This window comes from Gymnoscopelus microlampas (genome assembly GCF_963454915.1).
Source record: "Gymnoscopelus microlampas genome assembly, chromosome: 24".
NCBI lineage: Eukaryota > Metazoa > Chordata > Actinopteri > Myctophiformes > Myctophidae > Gymnoscopelus > Gymnoscopelus microlampas.
In genome coordinates, this window is record NC_139961.1 from 30,619,711 (window position 1) to 30,629,711 (window position 10,001).

The following is a 10,001-nucleotide window of genomic DNA, read 5'->3' on the forward strand; positions in this document are numbered from 1 at the left end:
ACATTGTGGTATTGCTACTTTTACTTCAGAGTACTTTTTCCACCATGATGAACAACGATGATAGTAATGGGCTGTGATCACTGCCCTGGGATAGGTTAGGCTAATGTGTTATACAGCTACACTGTAAAATATGCCATTCAAAGAAATATATGGTCTCCATTCCGTACAGTCCAGATGGTTTTAGCACCGGAGTGTAATTCCTGAAGGATAGTGTGGATAATTAGTGCCACTGCAAATATGACTCCTGTTGACAAAGATATGACAGGATACGATTATTCTGTCATTATTAACCTCTGATTAAGACATAGTATTGGGAATGTATAGACTTCATCCATTACTAACTCTCTGCAATTATTGTTGACATTTGGCAGGTGAAAAACTGCAACATGTGTGACCCCCCTCCAACATACAGAGGGGGGTCAAGAACTATCTTTTAATTAATTAACCACTTTCAATCTAGCATCCCTATTTTGAGCATGTCGTTATAGGCCAACATTTTTACGATAAAAAAATAAAAGTATTATTTTTTTTTTACTTCTACAGTACATAGTGAAAATAGCATATCTAAAAGCTCACAAGGCAATCGCAATGCGAGGCGTTGTGAGCTTGTGGATGGGCTATTTTCACTATTCGGCGTACGACAACGGCCTAAGACGTTAGTTAAATAACTTATTCTGCCAGGCGGGAACCTTTGAACGCTTCCTACTTAGTGGATGAGAAGTGGGAGAGAAAGAAAGGCAGCTGGAGACATACAGTATGAGGTATGAGCTGGTCTATCAAAACAACGTTTATTGTAACACATCCCTCAGAGGCATTGCAGTCCATATTTTATATGCTGGTTGAATACTTTAACACAAGCACACGTACTGTGTGTACCCCTGCAGCTAGATCATGACAGGGTCATGACACTTTTCGCTCTCGGGACCACCGCTCGCTCACTGACACTGAAAAAAATCACACCTTCATCACATTCAAACATGAGAAAACAGACGCAGGCAATATGATTTAATGCAGTGTTAGGGTAGGGTCACCTAGCCGTGATTTGGCCTGTTTGCAATTATCACTACTAAGAGCTGCAAAGTGAATCTACGAGGATGCTGATGGATGGCAGATGCCATTGACCATATTCATATGGTGGCCATTTTGCTCTTACAGTAAGTCATACTCCCACCTCCTTAAGTATAAAATAAGACCACAGTGCTGTAAAAAAAAGTGGTTGCATCCTATCAGGAATCTCCATGCTGAAGATAAGGGACCCTGGTCAACTCTCATCAACCCAATTAGCCCAAGTAGATGATGCTACTTAGTGCTGCTGCTTGAGAACTGCTTTGCAAAAAAACACAGACTATTAAGAACCTCCAGTGGAGCAGTCAGGGTTTAAATGCCTTGTTCAGGACATGTTTGTTCAGGACACAATGTGGAGATTCAAACCTCCAGTCAGTTCAGTTCCTAAACTAAGACAACACAAGTAACAACAAACACAACGTTATCCACCTAAAATGTAATTGTAAACCTTTGATAATCGTCCAGGAGGATCCAAGTGCAATTCATTCCTGATAGAATTCAAGGTGCCACCTGTAACAAGTATACCCTACCCTCTCAAGAAATTGTTCATTTCTTTGCTGCAATACATTACCAGAGCTCTGAAAACATTACATTCCTGCACATCCACCTGAGATCCTTCTCACTGAGCCTGATTTTGATTCTGCTATTTTAGGCACGAGACACCGGCATAAGACACTGGCGCCGGGACACCAGCCCCGGTGTCCCGGCGCCGGTATCCATCAGGCTTGAGTTTGTGAGTTATTGCAGTTTTATCCTGGTCTGTTCAAAGCAGCTGATTGCAAGCACCTGACTGTCCTTTAGAATACAAAGCACACCAACATTCCAATATTTCTTCTTCGAGCTTCCTAAACGGTTTGGATAAAAACAAAATAATATAATAAAATAGAATAAGAAGACAGAATAAAAACTGGATCTCGGACATCATGTGGCCAGTCCATATCATCAGTCATCTATGAATTGTGTCCGGACTGTGACATCAGTCATCTCCATATTTGGGCATAGTTTAAGACCAATTCGACCTCCTTTGACTTCCAGTATAAAATGTTAGTTTTAAAATGTAAAAAAAAAAGAAAAAGTAAAAATACTCAGGGATTTACTTTTGCACTGGTTGGTCCAGTGGTTTGTAAGATTAGTCCCGACCTACACACACTGACAGACAGGTCCTGATGTAGACCTATTAGGTCGACACGCGTAGCTCATACTGTTGCCTTGCTCAAAAGAAATCACTAAATATTTTTTCATCAAAGATGGAGTGCCTTGGATTTATTGTCTTTGCAAGTCTGCAGTCCACACCACTTGGGAGTCAAGCAGTACTTCTTTGAAAAACGTTTTGGACACAGACAGACCCTCTTCTAGACGGTTCAACCCCTACAGCTCCACACAGTAAAAGCATGATATACAAGTTACAGAATGCTTATGGCCACTGTCCTTCTCCTGTGCTAACACAGTGCACCCCAGTACATCCACATGTCCAATCCTAAATAGTTTATGTATACTAAATGAAACTGCTAGCTTACAGATAGCTGTGTTACAGTATGTACAGTATGAAAGAAGCATACACGGTGCATTACACAGCTAGAATCATCATCAGGACTAATTAATAACACATTGAATAAATGACTAGCAATTAAAAACATGTACTTTACGCCACAGAGACGCATGTTATCAAATATCTACAGTATAAGAGGTTTATCCTTTCAGTTTCAATGGACGTAACACCCGGACTTAACCCATTAAAACCGGGAAAGCATCCGTGTCATTTTAGATTTTTGCATTGGCTATTAAAAAATAGCAGATATACAAGCTCACAGCCCATCACTTTGTGCCTCACCTCACACACATCTGCTATAAAAATACATGGGGAAAAAAATCTTGAAAGTGTTTTTGAAGTAATATTTGATCATTTTTAACACAAATCTTCTCTTTTGGGGGTCTCTGGCACAAAACATTTTCAGATGGGGGGTCCGCGGCCAAATATATATCAATTTGGGGGTCCTTGGCACGACGAAGTTTGAGAACTACTGATTCAGAAGGCATTTGTAGAATCTTAATGGGTTAACAACGCTATTGAGTGAATCATTTGAGAGCACAGTAAAGCTTACAAGGCCCTTTAATGGCTGAACGACGCAACACAGCCCCAGAGCTTGGGGAAGCCCCGAAATACTGTACGAAATGTGATTTCAAAAGCTGCCAGTCTGAACGCAACGCTGATGTAATTGCTCTCCAACAAGTGGATCGGTGCTTTTAGAAGATGCCAGGATTTTCATCTGATAACAGGGTTACGGTGAGGACTTGGCGGGGTACAGCTGATCCGAAGCCAGTTATTATAGCCCAGACTCCCTCTCCCGCAGTGCTGGGAGAAAGGGAGGATACAGCTGCAACTCAAGGCCTTGGATCAGTCCGTCCACACATACATTCACGCACACATGCACGCACACGCACACACGCACGCACGCACGCACGCACGCACGCACGCGCGCGCACACACACACACACACACACACACACACCATAGACAACGGGGAATCTGTTAAGTTGGGGCTTCCTGAGTCTTTATAACTGTAGAAATATGATGGGTCATCATCTCATGTCTTCCAAAGCTACCAGACACACATCAAGTGTAACACTACACAGAGGATGACAAAACCCGGAGCTGCACTCCAGGATCCCGGGGGTCTGTGAGCTCGACTCCTCACATCTGCTACGTTGTGCTTTTTTTCAGAGTGCTGCAGCTGCTGTGCAGTGACTGTGTATACAGTAACACTGTAAAAGGGGAGGGAGTAAGTAATGATGGCCTTTTGGTAATGCAGAAAAATTAAGGAAAGGAAGTATCCATACCGTATGACCCAAGCAGATTTCAGTTCTGTTTAACTTATGGTAATGGTCTCATCCAATCTAAATTCCAACTTACTTACAAATTCATTCATTTTACATTACATGTAATACTTTGTGTTCCCAAAGTGCTTGTCCATATTCTACAGTACATGGAGTTGTGGCCTGAAAGATGTCGCTGAAAACATATTTTGATTACATGGTCGTGTGAGCACTAGTCTGTTAAAAATCGTATTTTCTATATCTTCTCTTCTTCTGTGTCACCCTCTACTCATACATTTCAAAACGTAATTCTCCTCCAAACTGTCCATCTGAATTATATTTTAAAGTGAAGCCAACACTTCACTTTATTGCAATTTCAAGTCTTATTTTACTCTTTGAGTTTGTGACTGATTTCAGTCATAATTTAGGGTGTGGGACAGGCTTTCATGGTAAGCCATATGACATTGTGGTCAGATAATTTGTGATAAGCAAATGCAAAGAAATTGTGTTTTACAATGTACCAAGCACAGACAAAAAAGGTTAAAGCTGCAATCAGGAACTTATTTTAATGAATATGTACAAATGATATTGTATTTAACATACTCTAGAGTATTTTAAATACAATATAACTATTACATTTGCAATGGTTGGAGGTGGTCTCCCTACGCTTCCATTGAGAAGTGTACATCCTGGTGTATCTAGGACACACACTGATTGACAATTAGCCCTTCCTGAAGCTCATAAGTGCAACATCTCCTCTGGACAAGCAGAGATTGCCTCTTGACCTAGTGGTAGGAATTTGGCCTCTCATGCAGGAGACTGAGGTTTGAATCCCAGGTAAGTTACGGATAGCAGCTTTAAATGCTGCATGGTTTTCCCAACGCCTACTCTGAACAGGAATGTTTCTACAAAACCTACAGTATGTTCATATCCGAGGACTCCACATGGGATCCCAACCGCAAGTTTGGAAAAGCTTTTTATAGGACATAACTTTAAAGATCGCCAACTATTCAATGGAGCCCATCCCACCCTGCAAAAAAATATGGAAAAAAAGAAAAAATATACAGGGGAAAATATATACATATAGAATTCATTTTATATAAATATATTGAAATACATTTTCACAAATACGTTTTAGATATGGGGCAATTAAGATACATTTAATCTCATATTGTAAGTGAGAGTATGTGCAACATATACAGTATATATATTTTCTATATAATACAGTATAAGTATTTATCTTGCTATGTGGTAAGGATACCTCCACACTACAAAATACAATTTTGAAGATTTCCTGAAATTTCTAGACCAAAGTTTCCATTCCTGCCAAGGGATTTCAACTCAGGCTGTTGCCAGGAAGCCCTGACAAAACTATGATGCTGCCTTTCAGCACGGATTTGTTTTAGGCTTGTTAGACAAAAGGATGTTGTGAATTACAGCTGTTTACATGTCACTTGATGTGGGAGAGTCCTCATCAAACCACGGGACCACCGCTACTACTGTCCTACAGACAAATGTACAAACGTTTTCCCCCTCACAAGTGCCAGATGAAAACAGACAGGAAAGAAAGCTACATTACCTATACATACATAAACCTTTGGCTGATTCTTTGCAGGTGTGGATGCACTGGGTTTCCCTTGGCCCACTGTCAAATGTCAAATATTATCAGATGAGATTTTGGATGCAGTATCCCAAGCAGTGGGCTCTGTGAAACTTGCATGGTTCATCAACACTTTTTCGAGAACAAGAGAGAAAAGGAGGGAGAGAGTGAGACAGAGAGAGAGAGAGAGAGAGAGAGAGAGAGAGAGAGAGAGAATGGAAAATCTCCTCTGCAATCTCGTCTCTCTCTTCAATCCACAGTGTCTGTGTGAGTCACAGGTGCGTGGTTGACCCTTCGAAAACAAAACGCGCCTCACGCCAAAAGGCACCTCCTGCCAAAACACACTCTCCCCCTCTGCCAACAGAAGAGAGTCCTTCCAACACAACCCGTTCCAGTCCAGACCCCGGTGGATCCCACAGATACTGTGACACTAAGCAACAACACGCCTACAAGTGCGTGCGCTAAACCCACACATAACCGAATCCAGAGCAGACACATTATCATCAACAGCCCTCAGAGTCATCATCCAATTTGATGAGGGCAGCTTACACCTTGCCGGTGTTGTGAGTGGCGTGCCACTTACCTTTCGTTGGTGTGTGTGTTGTGTGTGTCTGTGTGTGGGTGTGTGTGAGTGCGGTGGTCGCACGTTGGAAATATCACAGGCGTCAGAGAAGTGTGGGACAGGCAGCAGAATAGAAGAACCACGGTCCAGGATAGGCTTTTATCTGCAGGTGGGCGGAGCCGCCTAGGCTCTGTGAGAAGGTGGACTGAAGGAGGAGTGGGAAACGCTGGATCTGTGTGTGCGTGTGCGTGTGTGTGTGAGTGTGTGTGTGTGTGAAAGAGGAGAGAAGGCCACCGAGTCATACCCGGAGGAGGGGAGTGACACAGTGACGGAGCAGGCGACCTGCAAGAGACACACACACAGAGAGAGAGAGAGAGAGAGAGAGAGAGAGAGAGAGAGAGAGAGAGAGAGAGAGAGAGAGAGAGAGAGAGAGAGAGAGAGAGAGAGAGGAGTTTTCAAAACTTTTAGCAACTTGCACAACAATACAGCAGATCCAAGTCATTTGACTTGGAGCTGGGAGTGCATTCTTCGCACGCTCGTAGCTTAAAGGCAGGGTCTGTTCTCTTGGCCGTGGCTGAGAAATCTCAGAGAAAATCTCGAGGTTTTCATCAGCTCAGCAGCGGCGCAGCCGTATGGGTTGTGCTGGACAGCTTAGCGTGTTATGTGTTGTATGTACATAACCCATGCCCACCCCCAGTTGCAGTACATGTAACTACTTCCACAAGCCATGTGTGTAAACAGAATCGTCTGGCTTAATAATGGCTCAGAATCTTTTCTTCTGTCCAAAATTCTTCGCTGGAGCTGCAGAGAAATCTAAGGGGGACCCTAAGAGGGACGGTTCAGTGTTGTTCTCGTTCACAACAGCTGGTTTGTATTTTATGAAGTATTGAGTGTGTTGTGTTTTTTTTTGTTATCCTGCTCTTTTTCACTTTATAACATGTTCTATCCATGATGGCGTTGTTTATGAAGAAAACATTTTGATAGTTAGCCACCCTCGATTAGTCTTCACTGTTGGGGGGTAATTGCTGGTTGTTAAAGTAATTTGCCATGCAAATACTACACACTGGTCACTTTGACACTGTTATAACTCCCAGCCACCTGCCTTGCATTCAACTATCGTGAAAGGAGTCGGCACACACTTGTCGAGTGATGTAGAACTTTGATAGAACCTTGTATAGCTGCCTGGCCATGATATACATCTAAATATTGTCCATTACCTTTATCCGTTACTGTTGTTGTGAGCGAGGAACCAGAAGCAGAGTGTACATTTACTGAATACTACCTTTACTGTCATGGCGAAAAAGGTCTCAAAATCACAAATTTAGCACATACCGGTAATCAAATGCAAACAAAGTGTATTCTGCTAATAAATATAAAAACTATATTTATTAGCTATACTATAAAAAAACTATATTTATCACCAATTTCAATTCGTCATTATAACCGCTTACATAACATAAGATAAACACAGCCATTTTACTTTCCCAAAATTAATTATCAGCACAAATTTACAGTATATTTAGTTTTTGTACTAAACGTGTGACTTTGAGAGTGAATTGAATCACTACCTCCACTTCCTCGATCACAGAGCACAGAAGCAACAGATAAGGATGACGTACTAATATCTGGATTCATGTCGTGCCCAGGTAGCGATACAAACCCAAGGTTCTACCAAAGTTCAACATGGCTTTGAGTGGGCGGCGGTCCAATCCCCCTTGGTATTTTATCTAGCCGAGTGCAGAGGAAAGCCGATAGGTGGGTTCAGCACGCGGTGGGGAAAGTTTTCTGGTAGGATCTGATCCTGGGGCTGGCGAGGGCTTTGTGAGGTTCAGGAGGCAAGCATCTGAACCGCTATACCACCAACATGTCGTGACGTCCCCATAGAGGCCCGGTCTGTTTTTCTGCAGCAGAGCACGGCAGAGAGAACAACGAGGGGACAGCTGTGTGGAAACACTGACCTCATACCTGCCTGTGAGCAGGCCTCCACTCTGCGTTATTAACCTGCCCGCTCAGATCTCAAGGCCAAGTCACTGCGCTTAATGTCAAACGCACACAGAACCTTGGCGAGGCTCGTTATTAATTGCCGTTTCCTGTTGTCCAATCAGCGTCCTTTTAATCTTGAGGTCGGCAGCTAGCTATTGGTCATCGGTAACACGGTCAGGTGCATGGACTGCTCGCACCGTGTGCACTAAACAGACTGCCTAAACACACAGTTTTGGTGCATACGTGTCGAGTACCCACATGCATACTCACACACAACCAAACATGCTCGGGAACGAATCAGCGCTCCAACGTGCATTTAAGCTGATATATATTGATTACTTGGAATAAACAATGAAAATGTTGTACAATCATACAAAGTGGGTCCAAAAAAAATACACGCACACACACACAAAAAAAAACATCCCAGTTGCTTCTGGACCTTGTCCAACTTGTGTTAACTTGACGTTAATTTTCCTAACAACTTGAGGGAACCCAGAGTGACCATGATGACAGGCTGAGCAGGCATCCAAAATGCAGTACTGTAAATCCAATCATTGTAAATGTAATCAAATTATATGGCGGAGAGAGAGAAAACGTTGCCAACTGCCCCCCCCCCCACCCTCGAGTCCCGACACAAAAAAGAATGCTACAAAACTCATAAAACCACCATATTAAACTGCAATAGCCTGAAGTGAAAACACATCCTCCAGAACACTAAACTACGAATCCAGTGAAAACAAAGGAACAGACACTGTGATACCAGCCGCCATGTTTTGAACCTTTGAAATGTTTTTTTTTATTGTGGTCGAATCAATACCCTTTATGGATCACCAGCGATGACTGAGGTCAGTAGCCATGCCCCGCGTTTGCCCCCGGGGCCCATGTGTTCCCCGTTTCCTGTTGGAAGGAGGTGATGCTTCAGAGTGCATCGGTCCAAACTGGGGCCCGTGGGCCAAATTTGATTTCCCACAAATGTATTTTGGCCTCTGCCCCAAAGAAGGGTTAAATGGCCAAGGAGTGAGTGCGGAGGGATTTATTATTTGCTTGTTACGCACAAGGCATGTCATCAAGCGCTTTCATAATGCAAGACCTCCGAACGCGGCGGCACATATATTTATAAAACGTCGACGACAGTATTTGTTGGCTGGAAGCCTACCGCCCACGTTACACCTAGGTCCAAAACCAACTGTGAGTTTAAGCAAAAATGCTTGCCCTGTAGGACCGGCAGCACTGAGAGATGTTTCAGCGGGAAAGCATCTCTCGTTCAGGTACTGTTCCTCTTTTTTCTTTTGGACTGAAACCTGACATGGACCAGAGTGATCTTTACAGCTTTCTATAACCCGTACACTGGCACCCAAGGCTGGGGTTACAGAACCCTGGCACCCAGGGTTTCCATTCTATTTGAGCGATATACTGCCTGCATGCTGTTAAGAACATTAAAAGTTTCCAGTTACTCATATTGATTTGTGGCCAAGAGAGATTATGAAAGGAAGTAAGTAAAGGAAGGAAGGAAGGACAGAAGGAAGGAAAGAAAATGAAAGGAAAGAAGGAAGGAAGAATGGATGGAAGTAACAACAAAGTTAGATATGGCTCTGTCACAGCAGGGGTATAAAGCACAGCTGTTGGTTTTGGCTGCTGAGGGACCCTGCGTGTTCGCCCGGTAGACTTTCATAAAGTCAGAGTCACATGCCTCCCTCAGAAAAATGCAGATGGTCCCTTATTCCAGAGCTCAAGTTAGTCGAATGACCGCGGTCGCTGATCCAGCCAATTTTGTGACCGAGTTTGAAAGTAAAAGCCTCATGTTTTATAGGCCCTCAGAGCTGCTCTTGGTTAGTCAGCTGATGAAGGACACTGGAATAAATCGCGTTTGGACAGGATGCGATGAGGACCGTTTGACTGCTCAAATGTTGCACGGTAGCTTGAAAACTGCAATGTGCGCCCACACTCCACCACCTTGAGAGCCAGTGTACTGACTGA

At 43.2% G+C, this 10,001-nt stretch overlaps 1 protein-coding gene across 2 annotated transcripts in view; it reads right to left on the minus strand.

Moving 5' to 3' along the window:
- The window catches only part of LOC311040446 (uncharacterized protein), a 34,445-nt gene extending 28,185 nt beyond the window's left edge, over positions 1-6,260 (minus strand). Inside the window, exon 1 of one of the 2 annotated variants that reach the window (XM_084050742.1) lies at positions 6,063-6,260. The gene's annotated coding sequence lies outside the window, so the exon portion shown is untranslated. The remainder of the gene's footprint in view (positions 1-6,062) is intronic. The other variant, XM_084050741.1, reaches the window with a different exon arrangement.
- Positions 6,261-10,001: the final 3,741 nt, after the last annotated feature.